Raw genomic sequence first — 24,382 nt, forward strand, 5'->3', positions numbered from 1 at the left:
AGAGATTAAATGATTCCATCAAATGAATGATGTAGAAAATAAGTATAGTTTATTTCATCCTCTGCTTCCTTACCACTAGTATGTGGTGTGAGATCTGACAGAAGCCATGTGCTTCCTCAGTGTTTTCTTTTCTTTAAAATTAAAAAAAATAATTTATTGATTGGAGAGGTGGCGAGAAAGAGAAACATTAATTTGTTGTTCCACTTATTTATTCATTCATTGGTTGATTTTTGTATGTGTCCCAACTGGGGATCAAACACTCAACCTTGGTGTGCAGGGACGACACTCTAACCAACTGTCTGTCCTACCCAACTAGGGCTCAGAGTATCTTTTTAATAAAAGAGAGTTTGTGTTAGGCAGGATTCCAATTTCATTTAAGAGTGTGTGTTATGGAAGCTTTCGAGTGGGCTGTAGGGTGGAGGGTAAAGTCGTTTGGAGGCATGAGTTGTTACCCAAGTCTCCTCATCTTTTAAAATGTAGATGAAGGGAAATCTGAAAGTTGCTTAGTCCTGGCTGAATGGTAGCTCACAGACTGTGAGAACCAGAAAAGACCTTGCGGGTCACCTGGTTCAATACTTTCATTTTTCAGCTGAGAAAACAGATAGTATTTGGTGTTGTAAGTTTTGACTGTGTTACTCAAAAAATATGAGTTGTTGAATGATTAGAGCCCTTGCTCTGTGCCTGTGCAGGGCTGGGTCTGTTCTGAGCCTCTGGTTAGACCTGGGCCGGCCCTCTGATGGCCTCTAGTCTCAGGGCAAAACATGGATATAAACCCATGCATTCTCTAAGGGCCCTTTGACTCTGAATTCTGTGTTCAAGAATGATAAATTGCTAAGCAGAAATGTGAAGCTAGCTCACAGAAGGGTGACAAATTGGGTGTAGAATATTTTTTCTTTGCACTCTGCCCTTTTGTGTCTAGGGATGCTGCGAGGGGCTGGGACCTCCATTGGACAGATAGTCAATATTCTTTCTTTATTCTCTTTCCTCACCCGGTATACAACCCTTCTTTACTACTTTCCATCTTTTATCTCTCAAACCATTCTCTGTCTTTCTATTTGTATCATTTTCCTATTTATTTTTATCTTCTTTCTCAATGCACTGCCAGATACATAGTAAGAATGTAATGAATGTTTGAAGTAATGAAGGAAAGGAACTGTTACCTTCTGTGAAGATGATTAAGAAAACAAAAAGAAACACTATTTTAAAATTGTAACTGACTTCTAATCCAGCTTTTTTTGTCCTTGAGAAAATATGTTATGTGAATGATATTTCAATGCTGGGACTAGTTTTCCCTTGGATGAGTGTTTAAAAACATTCCTGCTTGTGCGCGCGCATGCGTGTGTATGTGAATGTGAGCACACGGCTCGTAGTGTAAATTTTAAAGAAGATATTATGCCAGGCCATTTATTTCATTTGATTAAGCCATTAGAAAAGATTAGAGGTGTCTTTAGTTCTGGAAAGATAAGTTTAACAGGGAACAGATTTCAGAAACATCTGGGCAACATACACAACACCTTTCTGTTCCCTTATCTTTAAATGCAGCTGTTTGTATTTTTTTTTAACAGATAAGAATGATAAGGTGGAAACAACATGTTTGAAAGCTCCAATTTCTTATGTTCCATGCAGGTTTCTTCTCAGGGCTTCCATGTATAAATATGTAGAAACCTAGAGTTTCATTTTTCTTTTCTTTTTCTAGAGAATATTATCTTTATCTAAATAAGTGTCATCACCCAGTGAATGTTTCTGTGTGAGCCTTGTGTGTTGAGTAAGTTTTCCTTAAAGAGGCCCCCTTCCTCAGGTAACTGTCACCTCCTGTTCACCCAGAAGCACAGGCAGGGAGGAGGGTACTGACCAGAGGAGGACACTTTATGACAATGGAGGAGGGAGTCTTGTGGGTCAGGATCTCCTTGACTTCCTGCCTTTGCTTTTATTAACTCTGTAGAGTAGTAGGATTGCTGGGGTTTGGGGACCTGTGGACAGAAATCTCTGAGCTCAAGTCCCCATTTTGTGCCTGGGATCAGTTGGGTGGGCAGCAGGCCGGACATGACAGCTTAGGGCTACGTCTGGCATATAAGTTTCATCATGGTTTCTACATGACGATGACGATGACGACGACAATGGTGACATTCTTTTTCTAAGGGAAGGCTGGGACGTCAGTGCATAGCCTTTTCCTTTCAACATAATTGCGAAGAATAAATCAATGTTGGTGTGGCTGCAAGCCTGTGTATTGATCAGTTTTCAGTCCTTGAAGTGCTGGTGGAACATTATGTTCTTCCTGTTAAATTCAGTAGAGTGGAATTCAGAGGGAGCTATGGAATTCAAATGGAGTCTATTATTTATAGGCATGACTGACACAAATGAAGGCAACACGTTTTACTTAGAGTAAATACATACTCAGCTCTGGAAGTGGCAGTGTGTGAGCAGGATTTTAATTTGTGCATTTACTAATTGCTCTTCTCTGTTGGGAAACATTGCCTGTGGATCCAAAAGAATTTGTTTTTCCAAAACTATCTTCTAAAAAAAGCCAAGACCTTGCACAACTGTAACCTATGCTAATGGAGATTCCCTTGTGCAAATGGGCAGGGTGGGCCTGGGACTTGACCCAAGTCTGCCTGTGGAAGAAAATTTTGAGCTATGAAGAGAGGCCCTTTGGACTAGGATGTGTGTGCAAGCTTAATAGTTTGGAAGATGTTTACAGAGTTCACTTCACAGAGCAGCACAGGCTGGTTCTAAGAGGCTGGGTCTTTTTTTTCTGGATACAACCCAGATCTGTCACTAACTACCAGCAACACTGGATACATCTTTTGGGTTGCAGAGGACCTGCTTTTGAAACAAGAAGGTTGCAGCAGGAAACTGTCCAAACTTTAAAAAAAACCCCTACAACCTTCCTAAAGATAAAGAGTTTACTTAGTACTCAGCGCTCACACATGTATGTGGGTTTGACCTTACTATAGATGATGATATACTTTGGTATATTCCATTGCCTTTCCATCTAGTCCTTTTTTTAAAAAAAATATTTATTTATTTTTAGAGAGAGGGGAAGGGAGGGAGAAATAGAGAGAAATATCAATGTGTGGTTGCCTCTTGCACACTCCCAACTGGGGATCTGGCCTGCAACCCAGGCATGTGTCCTGATTGGAAATCAAACCAGTGACCCTTTGGTTTGTAGGCCGGCATTCAATCCACTGAGCCACACCAGCCAGGGCTCATCTAGTCTTTTTTTATTCCATTAAAAATATTTATCACAACTCATTAAATTGATTTGACCATGACTGACAGTTTGAAAAACCATCTATACCAGTTGCTTTTTTAAAATTTTTATTTATTTATTTATTTTTTAGGGGGAGAGACAGAGGGAGGGAGGTATGGAGGGGAGAAGAGAGAGAGAGAGATTGAGAGAGAAAGAGAGTTGTGAGTTGTTGTTTTATGCATCTAGGCATTCATTGGTTGCTTCCTGTATGTGCCCTGACCAGGGATTGAACCCACAATCTTGGCATGTCAGGATGATGCTCTAACCAGCTGAGCTACCCGGCTAGGACTATACCAGTTGCTTTTTAAGGTTTCATTCCAGTTCTTAATCTTTCTCTGTAGGACTGGCATAGCATTCCATTTTGTGGAAGCCTCCTTGGGAGTGTGGGTTATGCCCTGGCAGCCTTTCCAAAGTCTGATCTGCTCCCTGTAGTTCGGAACATCAATTCCCAAAGTATGCCCACAGCCCACAGTAGCTCTAAGGTCTTCCTGCTGTGTCAAAGAATGATGCTCAAATGAACATTTTTGAAATGTTCTGAATGTTCAGTGATAAAGAATCTTCTAGGCAGCAAAGGTTTTGGTTGATGTCACTCCCAGGTGTGGTGGGGGATTTTAAAGCCCTTTCAAAATGTGCTCACTTTCTGAGTAAAGGATCTCAGGTTCCCTGCTTTGACTCCAGGCTTACCTGTATGTTTGACCAGCGCCTAAATGGTTTCTTGAGTCTTGCTCCATTACAGGTCATTTGACTTAAGGAAGGTGTTTTCTTTGATCCCACGAAGTGAATTGCTTAGATTTCTGCACAATTTTTTCCATCTGTGGCTGTAACTAACCTGTGTCTAAACGGAAGCTGAATGAGATGTTGCAGGACAAATTTCTTATACTAAAGATACTTTGGATAAAAATGACTTCTGGGAATTCTTCCAATTGTAGTGGTGTTTCCCAACCCCCCCCTTTTTTATTCTCTCCAGTTCCCATTTGAAAATATAGACACTGGAGGAGGAAGGCTCCCTTTTCACTGTGAACTGTTTCTTTCTTTTTGTACCTGGCTGCATCACGTCATCTCCCTGTCACAGGCCGGCACAAATTCACTATTGCTTTTCATTTCGAAGGCAATATTTGGGGTTGTCCATAGAATTTCTGTTTCCTCCTAAGGGGTGTCTTTTCCTTGTCTCATGATGGAATTTGGCAGTGAATGGTCACACTTCTGTTTGCTTTTGTTACTCACTCACATTTTCACCTTGTTTTCTAATTTTTAAATTCCATTTCCCCATTTTTAAATGGCTCCTCTCTGAAGTAATACCCCAATGAAGTAGTTTTCCACATTCTATCATTATAGTTTTGTAATCAAAGAATGGCTTCAAACCCAGGCCCCTGATCAACCTGTCTCTCCCTGGGGGGGGGAGTGTGGCTCTTCACGCTCCCATCTGCCACCTTGGGCCCCACGTGCTTCGTGCTGGCATCTAATACTCCAGAAAGCCCAGGCTGTGAGAGCCTTGAGGTTTTGTCCTGTGGTACCACCAGCTCTAGCTTTACTAATATTTGCATATTTACTGCATTAGCTGGTAATAAAAATATCATGGCATATTAACTTTTAATTTCCTCAGATTTATGAGGAACACCAAAAAGAGTGTGCTATCTCTGGAATGTGTTGGGGAAAGAAGTCTGTCTGTCACAAAATGTATTCATTTCCATGGGAATAGTGCCAGTGCCCTATGCTACGTGGAATTTAATTTGTTGCAGGGCATTTTATTCCTCCCAACTTGTGTATGTTTGTTAATGGCTTAATTTATAGACCAAGCAGAGGCTTAGATATTCTTGGTATGGATGTATGCTAACAGAGGGACGTTGGCTGGTTGTCAGAATTCCCATGGGAGTCAATTTCCTGGATCTGGAAGAGGGATGGGGACAATTTTCATGAATATTTAAAAAATATAGCTTGCAGATGTCCCAGGTCAAAAGTCATATATAGAGATGAATTAAGATGTAAAAAATAAGACCCAATCATTTTTAATTGTTGGGCTTTCCTCAGTTATTTCATTAAAAAAGCACAGTTTAGTGAGTCCACAATGTATATTATCCTTTAGACCGAGTAGGCACTTAAAAATGCATATGGGAAGAACGGGTCCATATTAACTAAGGACAGGTAGACCCTTTATGTGAAAAGTGATCAATCAGGCCCACAGAGGAAACCCCACTCTGACACTGATTATTCTTATTTGTTGTTTTCTGTTTTGTCCTCTGATATTGGAGAAGCAGCAGAAATATTGGAGGAACAGATACTACTTAATGATTAGCAGTGTGGATTTTGGCTTACAGGCTTAACTGTGGCTAACTACCCACTGAGTTAAAACCACTTCCTAAACTAAAAATCGGACCATCTATCCCTGTTCCTGAGAGGTTGTTTTGTTGGTAGTCGTATTTCTGTTTGTGGTTATTGTTTTTTGTTATTCAGTTTATATGTGATTAATGTAGTCAAATAAAAATGTGAAAGAAACAAAAGTTATTTTTGCCTCCCATATTTATTTTGGTTTAATTGGATGGCAAAAAACCAATATCATGTAACTCTGAAAATTCTTGCTGTAAAATGTGGTGTTTGTCTCTCAAAGATAAATTGTGTTATAGATAAGATCTACTTAGACATGGAGGAAAAGAGTTACATATACACACATATATACAGGGTGGGGCAAAAGTAGGGTTACAGTTGTTTGTATGTAAAGTCATCCAAGTAATTAATAAATAATAATACAGGAATAAACTCTGTGTTTCATATACTCACAACTGCAAACCTACTTTTGCCGCACGCTGTACGTCCACACACACATGTACATATATATACACATGTACACAGACCCATACGTGTATATAGAATCACACATACATGTACACACACACACACTTATACAATAGACATATTTCTATATACATACCATCATAATTCATTATCCAAACTAGCAAGCTTTATTAATAATTATTCCAAAATAATGGATATAAATTAGGACTCTTTGAGTCAGCATGGGAAGCATAGTGACCTACTTATATGCAATAATTCACTGCCTTCCAAGATGACAAGAAGCTCTTAAGAAGATTGGTTACTCTGTGCCAGGGGTGTTACGCGTTTATTCCTATGCCATCAGTGAGGAAAAGTTTAGTAAAGACTTCACATTCCTTAATAGAATTAGTCACTTTCTACTGAGGTGTTGAAGCTAATTCTGATGATCTAATCTGTAGAATTGGCAGCATTATTAACAGATTTGCCTCTATCAGTTTTCTCCAGAAGTCTTCATTGTTTGCACTTTTATAGAGGTAATTTGATTTTTATTAATATAAGTAATAGAGAAGTTTGGCAACTGAGTGCTCCACAGACATGCTGTTTCCTCTTTTTCGTTTACTTTTCTCTTGTTAATGTCATCAAAACGTTGACAGCTGCATAACTCTCTTTAAAGCATTCATAACCTGACAGATATTACAGATATTTGTCATTTTACTTCCAGTAAGTGACAGCTGAAATTAGCTTTTTACAATATTGGAGGATAGTGTGGGTGTAGTGAGTCCAGTCAAATTTGTATCACATTTCTTTAATGTAAAAGTGATTTTGAGCCTTGTTAAGGATTGAGGACGGGAAAGATGTGGGGGAAGGACCTGGTAATCTTTAGTCTGTGGCTGCACTGTCGATTAAATCGGCAGGACAGTGGTATCTCACAGGGTTGGTAAGTCTCCGTGATGAAAGAATTCTTAAATCATGCATCTAATGCTCAAATCCCTGCCATGGTGACTTTAAACAGAGACTCTTCCTCTTCTGAGTGGAAACCTCTAGAAGTGGAGGTTCAGTTCTTTTGAACAAATGCAGTATGTCTCCAGATGGCACTAAATGTTTGAAACCTATTTCTTATCTTAAGCCTAAAGCTTTTACTTTGCCATTTCTACCCACTGGTCGTGATTCTCCTCTACTGTGGTTATAGATCCTAACCCAGTTTTCTTTTTAAATAACAATAACAAAAATAATGACTAATATTTATGGGTCATATACATTGTAATAGACATTGTGGTAAGCACTTTTATGCATTATTTTGTTTCATTCTCACAATCTCAGAGGTAGGCATTATTACTATACCTAACTCGAAGGAAGTGAGGTTCAGAGAGGTTGAAGTAACTTGCCAAAGATTCATACGCCCAGTATGTGGCAGATCCAGAATTCTTGTCCAGTCCTGTGGGAAGCTAAGCCTATCTTCGCTGACATTGCGTAAGCCAAGAAATTTCTTGGGATTCTCTCTTCCCTCTGCATTCTGCAGTCGTCATACATCTCTCATGAAGTATTTGTGAGGATTAAACAAGACAGTGCGGGTCGCATACTACCATTCTGATGGCATTGTCTAGGTCACCAGGCCCACTTTCTTCCCCCATTCTGTAACCACTGCCCCTCTCAGTAACTTACAATTTATCCATTTTTCAAGGATAAATCCTACTCCCTCTTTGGATTCTATTTAGATTTTCCTAGCCCACAATAGTTTCTCTTTCTTTGGAAATCTGTTGCATATTCTGTTTGGATGTTTTTAGTTGTAAATTACAGAGGTAAAAAACCATATCTCAAACTGTCTTAAGGACGAAAAGAGTAAGTGTTGGCTCTCATTGTAGCAATGGTTTGAGGTAAGGCATGAGCCAGACGCAGTCTTGTTTTCTCTCCATTTCTCAGCAGCTCTTCCTCAGCGAAGCATCTGTTGTTGGGGGGCTTTGCTCCACTGCAAGGTGGCTGTGCATAGTTATTAAGACTGTATATGTTCTGGTTCAAATCTAGCAGGATAAAGTTCAGTTCGCTTAGGCTTGAACAAAATTCACCAAATTGAGTCTTATTGGCCAAATAAGTCTAAAAAGGGTCTGCAGTTGACTATTTGTGTCCTCCCAAAATTCATATGTTGAAATTTTAACTCTCAATGTGATCATATTAGGAGATGGGACCTTTGGAAGGTAATTAGGCCATGAGGGTGGAAATTTCCTGAACGGGATTAGTGCCCTTATAAAAGGGACCCCAAATATCTCGCACACTTTCTCTTTGCCATGTGAGGATACAACAAGAAGTCAGCAGTGTGCAAACTGGAAGCGGACCCTCACTAGAACCTGACCTTGTTTGGCACCCTGATCTCAGACTTCTCGCCTCCAGAACTGTGAGAAATAAATGTTTCTTGTTTAAACCACCTAGTCTGTGGTAATTTATTATAGCAAACTGAATGGACTCAGGCAAGGTTATATTCTATTCTTTAACCAGTTACTTTGGCCAGGGGGTGTGGACTTTGCTTATGGGGTTAAGCCAGTTGGACCCTGTTCTGGGATAGGAGAATGAAGTTATTTGCATACCAACCAAATTTGGGGAAATTAAGAAGATGTTAGAAAGAAGGTAGGAGAGCTGGATAAAAGGAAGATAGCCAGCAACCATTTAGTTCATATGACTTGTTAATGTGGATTATTTTATGTGTGTATTACTGGCTCTCTAACCATTAATGTGTCATAACAGACTGAAAGTTCCTTAAGAACAGGAACCTTGTAATGCTGGTTCATGTTTTTTTAAACCTCTCTTCCCACTTCTCAAGCACATCTCACACCTCCTTACATACTGTGTATGCTCATTAAGAATGCTGGATGGCTTTTTTTCCCTTTGCTAGCTAATAATGTTAACTAGAATGAAATAGCCAATAAAATAAAATGTCCAGTGATTCCTTCAGCTACCATGAGGAAGTAGGTAGGAGAGGAAGATAATAAAATTAAAGTTTAAATTAAGTTATCATCATGGAGTACCTCTTCCCCCATTCTTGTTCAGGTATGACTTAATCACAAATTGGATATGCTTTACAATCTTTAGTTAACCTGCTGGTGGGCACTGAGAAAACATTTTTTAGGGGGAAATGGTGCTGTCCTGTTAGCATGTTAAACATGTTGTTAATGAAATTGGAAATTTCAGACCACTATAGATTTATCATAGGTGGTGCTGCACGAAGGGAAAGCAATATTAACCTTTTGTTGATTTGAAGTCATTTTATCTTATGCTCAGGAGCCCAATTAACATTATTGATTTGAGTCATACTCATCAAGATCAACTTATTTTTCGTTAATTTCCTTCAGTGCAGAGAGAGCTGAAACCAAGCGCAGAGGAGTTGAGACGGAATGATTGATTTGACCATGAAAAGCATGTTTTGTACCATAATCTCATTTTAATGCTTCAGTAGTTAAGTTGTGCCAAATTGCTTTTGATGAGGCAATTGTTTTCTGGTTGGGATTCTGCTTAGAACTTACATTGGTCAGCTATTACCTCAATAATGCTGCTTAAGAAACCACCCCATTTATTTTCTCGCTCATGTTCTGCAGGTTGACTGTGGTTTGACTGATCTGGTCTGGGTCGCTCTGCTCCAGGTGGCAGGGCACCTGGCCTTGACCCCAGGCTGCATGTTGGCTTTAGGTCTGTTCAATGTAAGTTTGTTCTGAGGCTTAGATGGACGGAGTAGAGGCTGCCCCTCACGGTAAATCATTGAATGCAAGAGCCAAGACAAATTGCACTGTGATGTGAGCACGTGCAGGGCCTCTGCTCACGTCACACTGCTAAAGTCATTGGCCTGAGCAAGTCTCATGGCTAAGACCAGTATCGGTGGGCCAGAGAAGTAAACTCTGCCTGTGGTGGGGTAGTCAGGGAATGACTGCTAGCTGTGCAATAACCCAAATTATCATGGGCCCACTGGTCTTTGCATTTTTTAAGTCAGAGTGTTTAGGTCAATTATTTGTCCCGTTATCATCATGCTGTCAAATGATTGCTTGACCTACATGGGGGGGAGACAAGACTTCTGAATTTTACCTACAATTCACCATATGGAAAGAACCTCTGCTCCAAATTGTGAGCTCCTCAAGGGCAAAGACAGAATCCCATTTTCTGTTGGATTCCAAAGGAACTGGCACATAATAGATCCTCGGTATTGTGTGTATATATGAATGAATGAATAATGAATGGCAATTTTGTTTCCTTCCTAGAACAGGTAAATAAAACCAGAATGCATGATAGAGCTTAAATAAGGTTAAAAGCTGTTAAAAGAGGGACCTGAGAAGTGTGTAAGATATGCACAAATATACACACACAAATATATGCATGTGTATGTGTGCAGATATGTATATATGCGTGCATATTGACACTGTATATTACATAGTATATTCACAGTTACTGTTTTGTTTAATTTATCTGATAACCCTGTGAAGAAGGAAATTAATGATCAGAGAAGCTAGATTTTTCAAAGACCAAACACCTGGCAAGAGTTGGAGGTAGGATTCAAACCTCAGTTGTCTAACTCCACGCCAAATTTTCCGTATTGGGGCTGCTTCTCAGAAGTGGATGGTGGATTTTTATTTTCTTCCTTACAAGGACTTTCCTTTTACCTTGATTTCAACTGTTTGACTCAGCAAAGCATCAATTCCCCTGAGACTGGTCTGTTATAAGTGGACACATGGAACTTAAGAAAAAAATGGAGCAAATGGCTGGACATAGAGGGCTGCTTTCCCTTTCCATTTGAAATTAATGTTCACTGTATAAAAAACATAAAGCATATCCATCCCCAGGGACTCGCCTGACATTTTAAAACTTTCATCTGCTTTAATTCACGATGTTCAAGGAGGGGATTTACTTATAGCTGAGCTCCGGTGGCTAGTTGGCTGCTGTGTGCATTTCTTCTCTTGTCTTTGCCAGGGTGAGACTTCTGGAGACCCAAAGAAATTATATGGCTTCTTTAGCTCCTTCTAAAAACAATAATGGGGCTATTCAGATTTTTATCTGTGATTTTACTTTGTTTTTGAGCAGTATTAATAATGCTGTTGTAAACCAGGCCAAGGCAGCACTCACTGAATTTTCTAGGCTTCGGCGATGGGATAAATAGCTGCTCGCAGAGTGCAAAGGGAAATGTGTAGATAGTCTCAGCGTAAGTTAGACATGCTCGCCTGGATTGGAGCTGTGTTAATATCACATCTTGCAGATTTGGCAAGGGCTTTAAGAGTCCTGTATTTCAAGCTGGTTTTTATAGAAACTTGCTGCAGAACTGGGCAGGATTAATCATGGCTGATATATATCACACTTAGTATAGTATTAAATTCTAGCAATGGAACGATGCAAAACCAGTTCATAACCTTATAAGAACATTGTGTGCTACAGTAATCATAGAGAAATACTGTATATCCAAATTAATGGAGAATAAAATGTCCTGCACTCTGTTTTTGATGTCAGGCAAGGTTCCCGGGTAGTGTTTGTTTCCTCTCCTTTACCCTACATGAAAGGTGGCTGAGGCAGGCCTGTGTCTTTTTGGAGTTTATTACCACGGTGGCCTTGTATGTGTGGAAGGGGCCTGCTCTAGGCATCCGTGGCTTGGCAAAGACACCTAAGAAGATCTTCCTTTATTCTTGAAAGATTGATTCGATACCTACTATATGCTAGACACAGTGCTGAGCATGGGGCTTACAAAGTGCCAGTGATTCAGTCCCTCCTCTTGTGGAGCTGCTTCTGAATGGGTCCGCAGCACGCAGGGAGGGGTTCATTGCCATCCTGCAATGCCCCCCCCCGCCAGTTTATAGATTTTTATGATTCTACCGGGGTAGACATATATATAATTTTAAGGATATTTGGAGATTGGTTTTAGTACTAAGAAATAAGAAGAAATACGTTTTGCCTTTCCAGTTTGGCTGAAATATTTTATTAGGTAATGGTACATTAAAATATAAATTAGACAGCCTTGTGAGGGATTATCAGTATCTTCTCTACTTACCCCCAAAACTATCAGCCAGTGAGAAAAATGCTAAAATAGATTTACATGAGGGACCATGTAATCTTTTTGAGAACATTTAAAAATTAATAAGATCTGTAGGCTGGCTTAGGTCAAAGGATCTTTCTCATGCCTAGGATTTGAGACACGTGATGGGCAGAATTGTTATATCTTTTACGTCCGCCTGCCTTCTTTTTTCAGTAGTTGTCATTAAAATGAATTTTACCTTTGTGGCCATTTTATAGGGGGCCCTGCCTTTAATTTTAGATTTTACTATGGAAGAGGGCTAATAGTAAGAAAGTTCTTAGCCAAATATTCCTAAGTCTTATAAAAAATGAGCAAAACAGTGACTTGTGGGTTCGCGATGGCCATCTGACTCAACCCGTTGCCTGTGAAGGAACATTAGGATGCAGGTGCTTATCGAAGGCTCTGTTCCAACCCACCATCAGCTCTATTTCAGACTGGTCCAACTTTGCTTTCAAAGTTCTTGTGACGTTATCAGCTCCTACTTTAATTAGAGATGAAGCATTTTCCAGGGACTTTGGTACCTGCCATGTTGACATGTAAAAGTGTCATAGAGAAATTATTTGGGGGTTAATGGCCCACCATGACCTGCCATAAAAAGGGTTCATGGCACATCAGGGTTTGAAGCCTGTGGCTCCAGGCTTCCCGACTCAGTGAGGCTGCTGAAAGCAGCAGAAGAGTCAGAGGAGATGCCATCTCTGGTCCTAGCAAAGAGAACATGTTTCCCTCTCTCTCCCAAGTTCTTCCTCATTACTGTGCCGATGAGGTTGGGCATCTGTATTTCTTGACATGCCCTCCACTCATTTACATAATAAACTCCTACTAAACAGTAGTAATTTTTTCTTTTTCCCTTTTCAGTTTTGAAATTGGACCTTTTTTCATTCTAGTAGTTAAATAAGTCACTTAAATGTAATTTTATAGCCTTTTTTGAGTTCAGATACCATAGACACAGAGCTAGTGCAGCCATGCCCTGCTTCTGGGATTGTTACTATATATATAATGATACCAATAACTAGAAAGATACTTTTAGACATTTTAGCTAGAGGCTTATAAAGTATGTCTCACTGCATTTAGAAGTGTTTTGACAAAATATGTTTCTCCTCAAGGATTTGAAATTATGGACAGTTGTCCTAGCTTCTGAAGGACAGGTTCACTCCCCAAATGGCTCTTCAAATGATGGTCAACATGGGCAGTGACATTTCAGGCCAGAGGTCACTATGTGGCTGGGAGGGCTTCAACCTATTGGCTGAAGTACTTGGAGGGACACCTCCTGAGAAGGAGAGGGAGGGCCAAGGCGAGTTTTCCAGGCTGTCCCATGCATCTGGCCACCCCATTGATCCGTCTGTCTTCTCATGTGTTCGTTGAGAGCTTGTTGCTTTCCAGACACTAGGGGAAGCAAGATAAGTAAGATGCAGCCTCTGGCTTGGGGTCCAGGGTTCAAAGAGGTACATAAAGAATTTCAGTATCATGTGATAAGGCTATGATGGAGGTGAGTGTAATATATTTGCAGGGGATATATTGGCTAGAGGAAGGCTGCATAGCTTTGCAGTAGAAGGGCAGTTTGATCTGGTTCTTTAACGAGAGGGTGGAACATAGAAAACAAAGTAGTAAACAAACAACAACAACCACAAAAACAATAACAATAATAGTTAAGATTTATTGCTGGCTTACTACATGCCAGGTACAGTTCTCAGTGCTTTACATGTATCATCTCATTTAATCCTCATACCAAACACACAGAGTAGAGCCCATTGTCATCTCTGTTTTACAGATGAGGACCTTGAGGCATGGAGTGATACAGGGATATTTGTTCAAGGGCACATAGCTGTGAAGTAGAGCTGGGATTTGAACATGAACAAGCTGGAAATCTGGAATGCTGCAAAAAAGACATTCTTAGCTGAGGGAACAATGGGGTAGACAGGTGCGAAAGAGCCTGGTCTTGGGAGGACAGAAGGCCAGTGAGGATCCAGGAGAGGTAGCCTGCCTGCAGCTTGTGGGTGTAGGAGAGGGTTTAGAGGCTGACCGATGGAGAGGTGCTGGTGTGAGGGGAAAGGCAGTGGAGAGCTAGGGTGGGGAAGGCTGTGGCAGGAGGACTGAGGAGAGTCCACTTGCCCTCTCTACCTCCCCTGTCAGTTATCCTTTAGATCTCAACCCCCAAACTAAAAGCCCCTTAATTATTCTTGCTTTTCCTTCACTGTGCTGGTTTATTTATAAAACTTACTTAACAGCTCTCTTGCCAGCCAGATTGTGTGCTACTGAGAGAAGGGACTATACCTACTCTGTTCAGTCTATATTCTAATGTCTAGTACCCAACACACAGTAGGTACACAATAAATATTTGTTAGCTAGCTAGCTGGATAACTTTCATTTATCCAGCTAGGAACCTTTATTTATTTTCCTCATTAATGGCTCTTCTGTTGTTTATTTTCATGGTATTATATCCTCCACATCTTCCATAAACAAAGTTCCATGATCCTTATGCCATCTTCGTATAGGAAGTATTGAAATAGTAGAAAATATTTTAGAGAAAGGAGTATTTTTCCTCCAGAAGCTTAGACTCAAACTAACATATTTGTAATAAGAAATCACTTTTTATTTGTAGATTTTCCTCCAACCAGAGTATCAGATCATAACTCGTATGTAACAAGGCACAGTAAAAATTATTGTTCAGCAGTAGGCTCAACATAACTGGAGAAACGGAGGGTTTGGGGAATTACTCATAGGTCCTACATCATCTTAGGTAGATTCTTGAGAGGTGGCCAGCAAGGTATTTTAGGCTGGCATGATTCTTTCAGGCTATCCTTTCTCAGGTGCTTCGTAGAGAACAAATCCGTGCCATTGCTTCTGTGTGCATGTGAATCACGAAGTGATGGATGAAATACCTGTCCTGCAATTGATGGGATGGCCTGCCCATGATCTCAGAACCTCTTTGGCAGGAGTTCTGTACCTTTCTGGGTGCCTGGTGTTCAGGTTCAGTGTGAGGAGTGTGTGTGGGGACTGTGTTTGTGGCAGACCTGAGGCCTCTCATTCTGAACTGATTTGCTACTCATATCAACTGGAAAGGGGGCCTTGCCGGAGACCTCTCTGAAATGCATCCATTCATGATCTTTACCTAGACATGCGTCTGTCCTGAGATGAGGGGCTTTCCAGTCTGTCATTTTCATGAGGAATGGCCGACAAGCTGCTGTTGGGAGATAGGCTTCTGCACTGGTCCTTTCAGAGCCTCAAGCTCAATAGTTCCCCAGCCCCTGCAACAGGCCCTGGGTGTGAACAGGTGATGACAGAACCACAGAACCTTTGCGTTCAGTCCTTGGGTGGCACTGAATTGGTGGCTTTCATTTTTTACTGTGATTGACCTTAATGAATGTATTTCCTATTATAGCTTGCACTCACCCATATATTTACATAACTGAATCAGAAGTGTCAAAAAACAATACTTACCCTTACTACATTCAGTGTACTGCGATATGTTATATTCTGTTTTAAAAAATGCCAGGAGCACCCTGGAATTTGATTTCACATGCAGCTACATTTTGCAGAATAGTGGCTAGATCTCCCAGCCTTCATCAGATCTTATTCTGAGAGGGACCCTGATACTCTCCTTTCATGGATGAGGCAGAAATCGTTATGTGTAATCCTAGCATCATACAACTAAGTGGCAAAGCTGGGGCTATAACCTGGGTCTCCTGACTTTGATCTAGCATTTTTACATAAATATATATAACTTAGAATATAACTTCTTTTCTGTCTATGCATATTTCAGTTTTCTTTATGGTTAGGTTTAGAGTGGCAAAGTAATAATGTATAGGTGTGTACACTCTATACTTTCCTGCCCAGACTCAGCTCACACCCTCTTTCTCTTTGCAGAACGCTTTTACCTCTTGGCCAGATGACTCAGCTAGTTTTAAAGTTGTGTATGTTGCACACCCAGAGGCAATGTGCCATGTTATCACTGCTCCAAGCCTGTAGTACAAAGTGCATGAGGTTCTTGTCTTCAAATAGCTTGCCTTTGAATTGGGGTGACATGGCAGGGCTTCATTCTTTCAGCAGAAATGCAGATGGATAAACAGGATAATTACAAATGTGCTTTGGAAAAGAGGGTGTATCCCAAGATTTTCCTCCCTGGTAGAAAAGAGTCAGCTTTTGCAGCAAGGAAGCTTAAAGCTGTGATCACAAGAGGAGAGAGAGGTGTTGGAGCCACCTGCCTTTAGTCTGAGTTGGGGAGGTACATCATGCTGGTATCGCTGCCTTGAGCTCCCTTCTCCACGGGCTCTAGGCTCCATCACTTCTTATAGAACCCAAACCTATCTCCTTTCGGCAGGAGGTGGTACCTGCCAAGTCCAGATGTGGCAACTGTATTTTGCAAGCTGAAATTTAAAATACCCAGTCTAAAAATATGGGCACAATAGGACAAGATATTTAATATTTGTCCTATTTCACCAAATCTCTAAAATATGCTTTCTGTTTCTGACCCTCTCCTCACCTGAGTACCCTACCTTTAGCTGTCTGAGGCCATTGTGAGTGTCACCAGCACAACTGCATCGCTGGCTGAGGCATGATGGAGCTGTGGTGGAGTGAGGAGAGAGGCAGGGGACTGCCCCAAGATCTCCACCGTGCTTGTGCAATTGTCTCAGCTCCACCTCCTGCAGGTTGGCCACGGCAGTTGAAGAATTCGCCTGTTATTATTTTATGCATTATTTTATGGCTTGGGATCATCTGCTTTGATTCTGGCCTTGGGCTATGGTTACCTGTGTATTTGAATTTGTGAGAGTGGATGCCCTGCCTTGTGTTCGCCCTGCCCTGTTCAGGAGCATTGAGCTACTTCCTCCTTTGAGATGCAATAGGCAGTTCTGTTTTTGCCCATCACTCCTACTGCTGGCTGAGTGGCGCAGAGGGACCCCTTTCTGTAATATAGAGCTGTAGCTGGTGTAATTCTGATTTAGAATAAACAGCTTCACTTGGAGAGAAACATTAATTAGATGCAAAGAGGGAGTTATTTTATCCTTCCGGTAGGGAAGAGAGGGGAGTGAGGGAGAGAAAAAAGTACCACAAATAAATTATCTCCTATTTGTGCAATGTTTTATGCTTGTCAGCTGTCTGTTGCCAGAGAACCACCATGTAGCTAAATACTTGTGACACCTTGCCCAATCAAGGTATAGCAAAAGGATGTTATGGGAGCCTCTTTGTGACAACCTGTGCTAGTTTACATTAGCTTAACCAATCGCTTTTTCCTCTGTGCTTGGAGAAATTTGTTAAATTAATTCAGTTGCAATTAGCAGATTTATGGGAAAGTACCCTGTTATCCTTTAATTGGAGAGCATAAAACTACAAACTGAATCCGCTAGTTCTATTTGTGTAATAGGCAATCTATCTACGACAAGATTTGATCGATGGAGTCGTATGATGCCCTTGCCTTGTTTTATATTGGCTGTCAGCGCTTAACTGGGACTGAAGTATCTGGGTAACAAAAATTGATATAATGACTTAATGCGCCTTATTCTCTTTGAGCTACATCAGTTTAGAGCACTTCTGAGAGAAAAATGTCTGGAAAATATCAGGGAGTCATTTATCAACCTGTTTTCATTAGCATACTGCCTAGCTCTGGCAAGGATTTGAATAAAAAAAAAAGCAGGATGGTACAATTTATTTCAGGCTCCATATTTCTTGGATGAAAGGAGACTTCTAATAAAAGGAAAATACAGAAAGATGCTTTTTCTAGCTGCTTTTCCCCTAACTAAAAACCCTACCCCCAAAGCTTTTTTGTTTGTTTGGACTTTTGCTGTTAATATTCTGGAGAACATACCCCTGTGAAAGTAATTAGGAAAAGTAATACAAAATGCACAGTGGTTATGAAATGTAGAGAAAAATGTTTAACAGCAACAAAAAATTAACCATAAATACCCAGGTGTGTTGTGGGAGTGTGTCCGTCTGTCTCCGTTTGTTTGCCTCTGTTGTATGTGTTTGTGTGTTTATAAAAAAATGCAGTTAGTGAACATGGAGAGAAGTTCTCTGCATAAGTGGATGTTTAGTAGCATTAAAGGATTTAAGAAAGTTAAGATAGAGAGTTTTTAGCTTTCTGGAGTCGGAGCTGAGAGGAAATAGAAACAGATCAAAATGTTTGTACAGTGGGTAAAATGCATTTGGTATATGGAGTCATTTGTCCTACCCACCGTGGGATGCGAACCACAAGAGGTAATAATAACTGAAAGGCAGTTGCACGGGAGTGAGTCCTTTTTTGCATGAAATTTTTATGCATCAGTCAGCCTGCATACAGTGTGCCTAATGTATAAAATAAATTGGTGCATAAATCAGATTAAGAGCAGCATGTTGCCAACTTTTGCATTTGCGCACAGGAATTCAATATGGATATGGAGAAATTCCCATTTTTTAAATCTCTAATAGGGTACAGGGAATCTCTCAGGTAGATGTTGCACACAGGGACGTTTTATTCACTTATCTCCCCCACTTCTCACCCTAATAACAACAGAAGCAGTGCTGTGGGTAGTAAGAGCAGCAGTGCGGGAGTTTTGTGATGCCAGCTATATATGGAGGGTAGTGACACAGTATTTAAGATAATACTGCAACCCTGTCTATAGCTCCTAATTATGGCAAGGAATTGGTGTGGCAATCGATAGTGATTTATGGTAGGGATAAGCAAGTGCACACTGCTCACATTGATCTGCATGTAAATTCCTTGACATAATAAGAAGTTATTACCAATGACAGTTGCTGTCTGACTGCTAATTTGTCGGCACGTCCTTCCATCAGTGAGAGCCACAGTGTCTGCACACTGGGGGTGAGTGGGCCCCACAATTTGCCTGTTGTAAGCCAGGCCTGTACATCTGGTACCCAACGAATGGCTATTGAGTAGATGACAGTCGAGGTCACACTGACCATTTCTCTGTCAAATAGCAGTTCCGTGATTAACCAACAAGACAGGGGGTGTGTCTTGCTATTTTTAAAGCAAGAAATATCCTACAGGGGTTTGACTCTGGTTTTAAAAAATCATAAATAGTTTCCATAAATATTTTATCTATTAAATTTATTTTCATTATACCATTTTCCCAAAAGGCTGAGATAGCAAATGATCTATCAATTGACTAAAATATAATTGCTTTTATTTTTACCCTTTTTTCTCTCATGTTTTTTGAAAGCTATACATTTTTTAACCATCTAGCTTTTTTCTCTTCTTAAATCTCACATGCATTTATATAGTTCTGCATTTCTACTGCCTCAGAGATTTTTTTTAAAAAAATTTAATCTTGAAGCTTGTACCTCTTTGTTCTTTTCTTCCCCCTTTCCCTTCTAACAAGGCCCACACAAACTCATCCGTTATAGCTGTACCCTCTCCTCTTCTCTTCAGTAGTTCTTGTTAATTGACCTGAAGCCTTTTGTAATTCACATTCAGAGCCAAAGTAGGAGGTGGCCTGTCTCCTTTTCATCTGATTTTGGTGGACAAACTCTCTCTACCCTAACCTGCAGTATTACATTATCTATAACCATAGTTTGTATTTAAAACATTTTGCCCTGCCTGTCTATGGCCTGGTTATTTTTTTTTCCTTAAGAGTCTGCCGTATCAGAGAGTTACTCATGAAACTAAAGTGTGATTTCTGTGTTTTTATCTTTTTTATTCTTCCTGGAGATGGTGGTTGTTCTTTGCAGGAGACCCCCTTAAGAAATTGGAGTAATAGACATATACCTGGAAAAGTGAGTCATTAACTCCAGGTGTAAGGTACCTGCTTTACCTGGAGAAATACAAATAGTTATAAAACCAAAAGATTGTTTATTATAGGTAGTAACTATTGTACAATTAAGTAAGAATAACAATGATTTTAATTTCAGACTACCTGTTATGTTAATCAGGTCTGGCTAAGTTATGCTGCCGTAACAAATAACTCTAGCATCTCCAAGGTATAAAACAATGCAGACGTATTTCTCGCTATGATCATTGTACATTGTAGATTGACAGAGGGGCTCTGATCATTTTAAGTCAGACAGGGACTCGAGATTGCAGAGCAGTTGACATCTTGAACACCGCTGGACACTGAGCCAGAGAGAGAGAGAGAGCTCTGAAGGGTCTTGCATTGTTGGCAAGAAGATATACCACAGCTCATTGTCACAAGGGCCCCATTCTACCTTGTGACCCAAAGTAGGTAGAACTAGACATATTTAGTAAACAGCTTTAAAAGTATTGATTGGATATACACAACAGGTACTTACTAAAAACCTTCTTTGAACATAAGAAAAGTGTTATTAGCTTTAACGGTATGCAGCTTGGTGATTACTGAAGAGGTCTAGAAAAATTGAGTCAAAAATTTCTGGAAAAAAAATGAGGTGGTTCAACTCTCTCACTTTCACAGAGGAGGAAGTAACTTTACAGAGGAGGAAAAGAGGTCCAGAGAGGGTAAATAACTTTCCCAAGACTACAGCACTGGAAAGGAGCAATATAAGGATGGAAATCTGGGTTTCTTGTCTTGAATCCAATGTGCTTTTGTCTCTCTCACCTGTAATCTTGGGAGCTTCAAGCTTTTGTGCAGACTGCTGTGGATCCTGTATGTGTCGGTCATGCAAGTCCTAACTTCCTCTCTATTGACCTCAGTCCTTCATTTGACAGATTTTGCTTTGTTCAGGTGCGGTGGGTGTGCCTAGCTTCTTGGCTTCCTCCTTCCAGCCTCCTTGGCCACCATTGTATCATTTTCCTGCAGATGGTATTTGATTATGAAACTACAGTTTTACTTGATTTTTATTTGGAGTACTAGAATTTGAATGCATATTTCAAATTCCACAAACATGACACAGAGTGTTTAGGGTGATGTTGAGACAATGATGGGATGTCCAGCAGAGTCAGTGTAAGGAGGTGAGACCTGGAGGAACTCCACAGAGTGAAATGTTTATTGATTTATTTGTTCATAATATATACTCCTTCCCTACTTTTGAGAAGGTGAGGGGAATATGATTAGGTTTGGACAATGGTATGTTGTTCTGTTTTGTTGTGACTCAGCAGAGTCAAAAGACAAAGTTTTGGTTGACATGTCTACTGGTTCAGTTTTTTTAAGAAACAAATTCAAGTTTTTGTTTCAGATGTTGAGGGCAGGGGCATTGACTTAGGTTTTTAGACAGGGGCAGAAAACCTTATAATCTACTTGTTGTTAACAGATGAGGGATTATACTTTCCAAATGATCTTCATAACAGACCCAGGTTAGACCTTCTTGGTAGAAGAGTAGTAATTGTTTTCCTGTGGTTAGAATTATGGACACGAGCATTTATCAGCAGGCATGTGTTAGAACTCACAGCCTGGAATTGTGGCATTGGGTTTGTAAGTGGCTAAACTGTGTGAAAAGTATGGCAAAGGGTGGTGTGCCTGCAGGGCCTCAGAAAGGTGCTTTCTTGCTCGTGTGGAGGACCTGTCAGCTTTATGACTCTTGTGTGACCCTCATAATTTATTCAAAATTAAAAACAAAAGCTCAATAAAAGCTCAGTGGGTACCAATTATATTCCAGGTGCATGCACAACCCCCCATTTTTTCTGTATATTATGTGTATGTGTGTGTATACACATATGTGTGTGTATTTCTCATGCTCCATAGAAAGCCTTACCAAATAGGTATTGTTACATGACTAATGTCTGACTTCTTACTTGTGCTTATTATCTATTCCTTGTTGTCTTAAGTGCTTTACATGAATTAATTCATTTCATCTCTACCATTACCCTCTGGAATACTCTTACTATCCGCATTTTGAAAATGAGAAAACTGAGGTGGAAAGTCTAATGTACCTGAGGTCCCATAGCTGGGATGTGATGGGACCATGGTCAAATCTAGGCAGCCTGGACTCAGAACTGGAGTTTGAACCACTCTGCTGATCCACCTTTCTCACCTTTCCCATCAGTGAGGGGAAGACTTACAGAGCAGTAGAGTGTGATTCAGCCATGGAATCAGAAGATTGAATTCAAATGCTGGCTCTGACACCTGCTCTCTGTGCTGTTGGGGCAACTCCCTTAGCCTCTCTCAGCTTCATTTCCCTGTCAGTGTAAGACACTCACTCACCCTTAACCCAGAGGCAATGGTCCTTAGAGTGAGGAGCTTGAGCCCAGCAAATATATCATGAGAACCACTGGCATGCTGGAAGGCAGTGTTAGAATTCTTTTTCTGACTTTTACAATCTAAAACTGGGAAAGGAATGAACTAGACCAATATTTAATATTCGGTCTGCACTGGCGCCCTCACTTGGTGCAGGTGTCTTCCATATTAGCACTTGCCACACACAGTGGGGGGCCCCTGTTCCAGAGCCACCTGGGAGTTCTCTCTCAGGGCAGGTCACAGTGCCGCCTTTCCCTCTTTTTTGGCTTCAGCATTTTGCAAGTTTAATTAGTCTCTGGTTACAAGATGTCAGTGATGGGGTTAACTTTATTTAAAAAAAAATTCTCAAATATCAGAACCTTTATGTTATACTTGATTATGAGTTGGGGATTGAATAAAAAAAAAAACTTTGGTTCTGACAGAGTTTCCTTGATTATGTCATGATAAAGAACTTGAGAGTTTTTTTTTTTTAATTATAATTACGTGTTTCCCATTTTTCTTTTTAAAAAATTCAAGCTTTGTTAATTGTTTTCACTCCTAACTCCTACCAGGTGAGAAAATGCTTTCCGAAAGGGACTTATACTATGGAGAGAACATTTTGAGAGCAGATGTTTGGAAAGGTTTCCATCATCATGTGAGCTCATTGCTAAAAGCTGTCTAGGTGTATCATCTATAAAAATGCTCATTTCTGAATACTATACAAGTTCAGAAAAGGAATTTTCTAGCCATTTAAGAAGTATTCTCAAGAAGGAATTTTAGCTGTGGCTGGTGTGGTTCAGTGGGTTGAGCGCGGGTCTGTGAACTGAAAGGTTGCTGGATTAATTCCCAATCAGGGCACATGCCTGGATTGCAGGCCAGGTCCCGGTTAGGGGTGTATGAGAGGCAACTGGTTGATGTTTCTCTTTCTCTCTTTCTCCCTCTCTTCCTATCTCTCTAAAAAATAAATAAAATCTTTTTTTTAAAAAAGAAGGAATTTTAGTAGGTTTTGAATTCATTTGTGAAAAATATAAAATTGCTGCATGTTCTGGATAATTGACATTAAGGACTATGGAAATTTACCCACTGAATTTGAACAGCAATCTGAGCATGACTGGTTAATGAGATTGAAAAAGTGTACCATGATTTAATAAACTCAGCCAGTGATCAGTTTCTTTTCCAATGCACTATGGTACTGAATAATGGCCGCCCAGAGGTATGAGGTCCTAATCTCTGGAACCTGTGAATGTTACCTTATATTGAAAAAGGGTCTTTGCAGCTTTGTGCAGTGACAGTATCGTAGCCAATGAGGTTTATCTGAGGCGCGATTATTGCTAATTGAAAACCTTCCTAATATCCTGCTGTGAGGACTTGAAAAAGGGTCTTTGCTGATGTGACTAAATTGAGGATTTTGAGGTGGTGAGATTTTCCTAGATTATCTGGGTAGTCCCCAAATGCAATCACCTGTGTCTTTATGAGATGGGCAGAGGGAGATCTGATGCAGACATGAGAGGAAAAAGTAGTGGTGACCAGAGAGGCAGACATTGCAGTGATGTGGTCACAAGCAAAGGGATGCCAGCAAAATGCAGAGGCTTGAAGAGGTAAGGAACAGATTCCCCTCTAGTGCCTGTGGAGGGTTCGAGGCCCTGCCGACACCTTGATTTTGGCCCAGTGGTACTTCTGGCATTCAGAACCGTGGCAGAATAAATTTTCTTTTGTGTCACAAGAAAATAATATGTATTAAATAACTTTTAAGACTATGATTCAATTATCAAAATCAAGGGTAAAATAAACTGAAATTAGAATTACACTTTTAAGTTGACTTTTCACAAAGTATTGAGCCAGTATTCAAAACACAGTGAGGTATAAAAATATAACATCTCTGTAATGAACACATATTAATATATATTATATAAAATAAAATATCTATGTTTTCTGTTGAGCTCAAGAGAATTTGACATTATTAATGAGTAGAATTACATTTAAAGTCTTTATATTCCTTCCAATACTTAAAGTACCTATTTTGTTTATGTTTTATGAATGCATTGGTACAATGGTAAATATGTATACTTTATAAATAGTTAACATATTGAGGTGCATGATCAAAAGAATTTAAAGAATTTTCTCTAAGGGATTATTGTGATGATTAAATGAGGTAAATGTGAAAACTCATGGAACATGGTAGGCATCCAGTGACTATTTATTGAATGAATGAATGAATGAATGAATGAATGAAAGTGTGGATAGATGATGAAGGAATGGAGAGTCCTAGTTTAG

The 24,382-nt window shown here is 40.1% G+C and overlaps 1 non-coding gene across 1 annotated transcript; it reads left to right on the forward strand.

Annotated features, from left to right (window-relative positions):
- The first annotated feature begins 23,382 nt into the window (after positions 1 to 23,382).
- LOC112305675 (U4 spliceosomal RNA) lies at positions 23,383 to 23,517 on the forward strand. Its single transcript, XR_002974835.2, has one exon. It is a non-coding gene; the product is annotated as a U4 spliceosomal RNA (small nuclear RNA).
- The last annotated feature ends 865 nt before the right edge of the window (positions 23,518 to 24,382 follow it).

The sequence above is a fragment of the Desmodus rotundus genome, chromosome 4, assembly GCF_022682495.2.
Source record: "Desmodus rotundus isolate HL8 chromosome 4, HLdesRot8A.1, whole genome shotgun sequence".
Lineage (NCBI taxonomy): Eukaryota > Metazoa > Chordata > Mammalia > Chiroptera > Phyllostomidae > Desmodus > Desmodus rotundus.